Source organism: Lotus japonicus, chromosome 2 (genome assembly GCF_012489685.1).
Source record: "Lotus japonicus ecotype B-129 chromosome 2, LjGifu_v1.2".
Classification (NCBI taxonomy): Eukaryota; Viridiplantae; Streptophyta; class Magnoliopsida; order Fabales; family Fabaceae; genus Lotus; species Lotus japonicus.
The window spans coordinates 88556559-88563172 of record NC_080042.1 but is presented as its reverse complement, the minus strand read 5'-3'; the positions used below and the strand labels follow the sequence as shown (position 1 = coordinate 88563172).

Here is a 6614-nt window from a genome sequence, read left to right as displayed (position 1 = left end):
TCCTAAATTAATAGGACAGTTTATGTCTACTTGCTTTAACAATCCACAAAACTAATTCCACAAAGCTACCAACTGTTGCACCTTGCACACAATGCTAGGTAGTTGTTTATATATTTTTTTTTGAGACTACTTAAAATAGAGATTACAGTTGGTATCATAGAAAGAACCCTAGAGAGGATACAAAGAAAGACATACTGTGATGCAATTTGCTTTATCTGCATTGTTTATTTTAGGGGTGTGATGCTTCAATTTCTCTTGATTCCACTCCTTTAGTTCATTGTAAAGTTGAACAGCTGAAACTATAATATGATAAACCAAATTATTTGTGGTTGTGCCTCCAGTAGTTCTATCGCCTTCTCCATTGAAACTTTGCAGACTTTAAGTGTTCCAACTTCATTAGACCTGCAAGGTTGCAGTCAAAAGTGATACTCTAAAAGGAATTCAATTTTTTGCAGTTCTTCTGGCTAAATTGGTAATAACGAACGGGCTATACATGTTATTCCAACCTATATATAGGCTCTATGATAACAGTGAAAAAAGGATTGTTTGAGATCAATGTTTCAACTACTTCCTGTGCTCTGGATTCACAAGGGTATGAAATATAAAAGTAACTAAATGCAGTCTCACTCATAAAAAATTTAAGCTAAAATATAACAAATGAGAGTGGACATTTTATACTTATATTAAAGTAGATTAATATTTTAATTATTAGAAGAAGAAAAGACTTTTTTTGTGTTTGTACAACCTCTAAATAATAAAGGTTCAAACTATTAGTATAAAAAAAAAAGGTTCAAACTATAATTTAGTTATATACACAACCATGTTTTCATTTATTTTCTAATTTTTTCCTAACCTTTACATTCTTCCTTAGCAATTTTCTACTATCTTTAAATTGTAAATTGAGTTTTTATTCACAGCCTAACATATACCGAGATCGTCATATGTTAATTTAATCTTATGAATCAATATAGTCGATATAAAAATGTTTATCTCATTATAAGTTTTGCAAAAATCAAACATTAATTAAAAATAGTTCTCATGGAAGTTTACAATCTCATTTTCATTTTTTTTTTTGAAATTCACAATCTCATTTTCATAGTTGATCGATGTCTTCTTTAATATTTTTTTGTAATACAATTCAAAATTGTTTCTATGCAATAAGAACAAATAATAACACATATAACTGGTTTGAATTAGGATGTGCGTTTCCACTTGATTTATAGAGAAAATAATAAATGTGCAGATTACTTGGTTGTTCTTCAGGCATAGTATGCAAAGTTTTAATTTTAGCAGTGATAATGTGCCTTACTCTGTTTTCTCTTATCGAAGATGTTGTTAATGGGGTTACACACCCAAGACTAATGTAATTGGTTTTTTGGGCTTTAGCCCCTTAATCTATCAAAAATTAAAAATCAGTTATTATTGTAGATTTGCAGGATGCTGGGTGATCCCTCGAACGAATTTGGACATTAATGACCAATAAGTGCATATGCTTATGGGCTTGGAGGGATGTGATCATCCCGAACGAATTTGGACCTTAAATCCTAATAAACGCACACATTTAAGAGTTTTGAGAGTCATGATCCTCCCTATCTTCCTTCCCTAGAACATTCAATGACTTGCCCTTAGGTCCCCAAGCATTAAAACCCCCAGTAATCAACTATGTCCTACATTGTGATTCTAGCCGTAAATGACCGCCAATTACCCCAAAGTAATAAAAGCCATTACCATCGTATTTACAAGGCAATTACACATAATGATGGAGAGAACCCTCTAGCAGTCCAAGAGGCAAGAAGGGAGCATATAAGATGACACCATAAGCTCGGAGAATAATCATCTTCACTCCACCAAATCCTGGACCTAAGCTTGGGTTTGACCCTCCAAACTTTCTCATAGGTCATTTTAGACAATACCATTGTAAAATCATTTCTCAATGCATCGCACGGACACAAGAAGATCATAACAACATATAAGTGTTTCACTAATTAAAATTGTATATTTTAGTAAATAAATCATTGTATTATTCCGCATATATATATATATATATATATATATATATATATATATATATATATAGAGGATGTATCTTATGAGAAAGATGATCTTACATGAGAAAATGAGAATAAATAACGACCGTTCTGCTATCATGATGGGGTCGCTAAAGAAAGGTAGGCACAAGGTTGTTGATTTTACTGATGATTCACCGGTTCAAAACTACTGCCGATATGTTACAGAAAACCTCCATGTGACCGATATGGATAGTTTCCAATTAGTTCTTCACACTCTCCCTGATTTTAGGCACCTTCACCCTGCAGTTCAGACCGAGGCAGATAATAATATGGAAGCCCTCCATGCCATAATTGGGACGAAGCATCCTCAATACTTTGGAATCAAGGTAGAACCTTCTGTTGCCCGTCTGGTTGATAAAGGTAGATTTCCAATTTTGGCAGCTGTTGCTGAAAAACTGAAAACGGATTACTCTCCTTCAAACATTCATTTTAGGCCCCCCATCTAGAGCAAATCATCATATGGTGAACACCCTCATTGAGGAGCATCTGTACCCATACAATCCAAATGCATCACCAGCTAGAGAATCTGTAGGGTCGAACCAAAGCTAGGATACTTATGTTGAATTTAGGGGGTGTGGGACACCTTGCTTGGCACATTGCAATGATCTACTGCTATCATCATAGATTTGTAAGTTCTGTTGTACTTATATCCCTACAGGATCTTGCTAATGTATTTTTTATCCATTTAATTTCAGAATGTAATCTCAGTCCTTGGTACTGGGTGTTTAATTAATGTAGCTAATTAGCTATTCGTGAGCTTTGGTACTTCTGGTGCAGTATAGATTTCAGAATGTAATCTCAGTCCTTGGTACTTAACATTCCTTTGCCTTGGTACTCTTGTGATTTACAGAACTGTCTTTCAGCTAGTGCCTTAGTGTATGTTTTGATGTCAATTAAGTGCAATGCGAACACACTTTTATCTCAATCTATACAAAGAGTTCTTTTACTTCTTGTTTTAAAGTGCTTGATAATGTTTGTTTATGCCGGCACAAACGGATGTCCAAACAACATCATAGGCTATGTTTGTATTTCCGTTACATTCACTTAAAATCATGTTTCCCATTCATTATGAGACAATGAAATTGCTTTTAAGCTCTGTAAACTTTTCAATAAAAGAGCTTTTGAGCCCTATAAATGGAAATTAGTGCATGAAAAAATGTAAATGCCTTCCAAAAAACATTATTCAAGCTTCCTGTTATATTGTGATGTCGCTTCAGTCTTATCATTATCATCCTAATTGGGTTGTATATAATTTCACTCATTCAGGAATCAAAAGTAAAATACTTAATTACTAGCAAGCGTGTAGATCAATTGTCACAACGTTGTTTCAGCTTGGATACGATTGTCTCTATATTGCAGAGGCGAGGCTGCAACAGATGAAACTTGGGCCTCAGTGGCCCATTGAGACTCTAGTTTAATTGTTTGGGCCTAATTGAAGCTGCTTCGATGTTTTATTGTCCACAATTGGTATCTGTGATATTTTATGGTTGTCGTTTTAGTTTTGTTGCGAGGCCCTTTGGTAAATTCTGTAACGTTATATATTTTGTTTGGCCCCAAATAAAAGTAATGAAAAAAAAAAGCGCTAAATTAAAGTAATGAGTTAAGGAAATCACGAAAACAAAAGAATCACTAGTTTTAGAAAACAAAAGAAGAACATGAGAGAACAAAAAAGGGTTGATCCCATTGTATCTATTCTGGAGTCACATCCTGATCCAATAGTAAAAGGGAAAATACGAAAGAGAAAAAGAAAAGAACCTCCGTTACAGCCGCATTGTGTTAACCACATAATAGTAGGCATGCGTGAGCGTGATAGACAGACACAACCCCGCAATTGGACAAGAAACTAGACGACAAAAAACAATGCATCATGCTTAAAGAAAGTTTTGTTCCTTTTTCTTTCTAATAATTATGCAATTAAGCATAATGCAAAGTAAACAGGCTCTTCAAGGATCTTTTTATTACCTAACCGACGATGCCTAATTCAATTAGACATCGTTTAAAAAAACTTATTTGAGCTAGTAACATTGTATGCCAAAGTTAGATAGAGTTACGTACATAGCTTATAGCTTATTGTTAACCTATAAATTATTTTCAATTTATTTTCACAAATTGTTTAAACTAACATATAAATAAGAGCTTATTAAAAATACATTTGGAAAAAAATTAATTAAGAACTTATTTATCCATGAATTGGTCATGTTTGATGACCTCAATATGACAATTCTAAAAAGAACCGATTTTAAACCTCTTTTTGGGTAAATACTATTAACTCTTTCTAAGAAAAAAATCACATACTCCACTCCCTCTGTTCCTATTTAACTGTCCAGGAAGAGAAGAAACACACATATTAAGAAGTGCAATTAATTTTGTTATTTTTTATAAAGGTATTATTTGATTTCCTATTTCACCCTTTAAAATGTATATTATATTTCCTCATTTATTGTTCCTGCGAGGACATTTCTTTGAAAAATATTATTTAATACTCTCTTGAAACTCTAAGTGGACAGGTATATATGAACAAATTTTTTTCTTCAAAGTGGACAGTTAATAAGGAACGGAAGGAGTATATAAAAAGTGCAATTAATGTTGATAATTTTCATTTTTTTCCCTTTCTATTTTACTCTATGGAATGTATTTTAACTTTCTTCATTTATTACCCCACAATGATATTATTTGGAAAAAAAATCATTTAATAGTGTCTTTAACAAATTATTTTTCTTCAAAGTAAACACGTAATAAGGGAAAAAAAAATACTCCATTCGATCCTATTTATAAGCAAAAAAAAAAAAATCACATAGTTTAAGAAATGTAGTTAAACTAGATAAAATGTGCATTAAAATGTCTTGAATCAAAATAAACTTCTAAAATTACCATTTGTTATTAGTGTTGAAAAGTGAGAAAGAGAGAGAATAATTAATGAGACACATTTTACAAGTTAAAATTAATAAGGGCATCATTGAAAAGAAATAATTAATATAGCTCAAACTTTCATTTGGTTCTAATAAAAAGTACCAAGATTTTTCTTCTCTTTCATGCTTATAAATAGGACCGGAGGGAGTAGATTTTAAACCTCTTGGTTCTATATTAAGTAGTAAATGTTTAATTAATTGTATTCAATGTTCAATTGATTAAATGCAAATTGTACTAACATTCCTTAAAATTTATCACCGTTGCACACTTCCCTACTTTATTTAATAAGATAAATCACTCTTATTCTATTCAGAACATTGTACTAACCTCTGAAATTTATTATTATTGCACTGATCTCTCATAAGATTTTTCATTATTACAGTCAATACCTCTCTGTTCTTTTAAATAATAGTATAGTTTATGTAAAATGAGATGTCAATGTATTTTACAAAATAGAGAGGATCTTAATGTAAAAATGAAAACCTCAAGAGAGAGGTGAGTGCAATTTTTCCATTGAATAATTTTTTTCCATATTAATGTCTAATTTTTTTTTTGAAAACAGAATATATATATAGGTTGATAGTACAGATAACACACAACGTGTGAATAGTCCACAATGCTACAATGAGAGTCCTAAGACTACTACCTGGCCAATAAACACCTAAAACCTACGAGAAGAGCATCTATTGAGGGGCTGCGCCTAGCGTGGGTCAGTTTCAAACTGACCCATAGTGGTTCAGTTATTATTCCCCACCTAAATTACAAAAATGCCCATTTTTTCTTTTCTATTTCCTTTCTTCTCCTTTTCTCTCTCAACCTTTCCACTCCACCCACCCCAGCAATTCTCTCAACCTTTCCATGCATCCTTCTTCATCTTGTGCTCATTCTCTTTCTTTTCCAAAATCTTGATGAAGCCATGCAATTTCGGATCTGGGAATTGCTAATGCCATTTTGGATCTGGGTGTTTGGAGGGGTGGCTTTGGGTGGAGGAGCACCGCCACCATGTATCCTCCAAGCTCTCCGGCGTGACGTCATCATCTCTAGGTCCCTTCACGCCATCATCTCCAGCAGCGACCCCAACCAAGTTCGTCGCCATGAGCACGAACGAGTTCAGCAGCGACGTCATGGTTGCATGAATTTGTCTCTTCTTTTACTCCCAAATGTGATTATACTGAAATTTCTCAAAATCCTAACTCTAATCCCAAATTGGTACCGAATAATTGTAGCCCTTAACTAATTAATTGAAGCAAGCATCGTTGAAACCCAACCAGATCTGGGAAATAGAAAGTCCAATAGAAGAAGTGTGTTTGGCTCTCTGTTCTTTTTCCTTTTTTTCAGATGGTGGTTATGGCTTTATTGTTAGGTTCTTCAGGGCGTCTTTGTTCTTCCCATGTTAGAGCTTCTTGGGATGAGATTTCACTTTGGATGTCAAGTTCCTGAAGTTCTTCATGTGGAGAAGATAAAGGAAGCTGAAGAAAGGGGTTCGACACAGTTTGGAGGACAGAGAATGAAGGAAACATGAGGAGGAAGAAGGGTGTTTTAGTAAAATTAAATAAATTTTTATTATTATTAGCTGATCTGGACCGTTCAAATTAAAAATATTAAATCCATCGGTGGATAATTGAACTGAACCAC

General features: G+C 33.4%; 1 long non-coding RNA gene across 1 annotated transcript; it reads left to right on the top strand.

Moving 5' to 3' along the window:
• The first annotated feature begins 2098 nt into the window (after window positions 1-2098).
• LOC130735827 (uncharacterized) lies at window positions 2099-2994 on the top strand. The gene is made up of 2 exons (XR_009018573.1): window positions 2099-2395; window positions 2503-2994. It is a non-coding gene; the product is annotated as an uncharacterized LOC130735827 (long non-coding RNA).
• Window positions 2995-6614: the final 3620 nt, after the last annotated feature.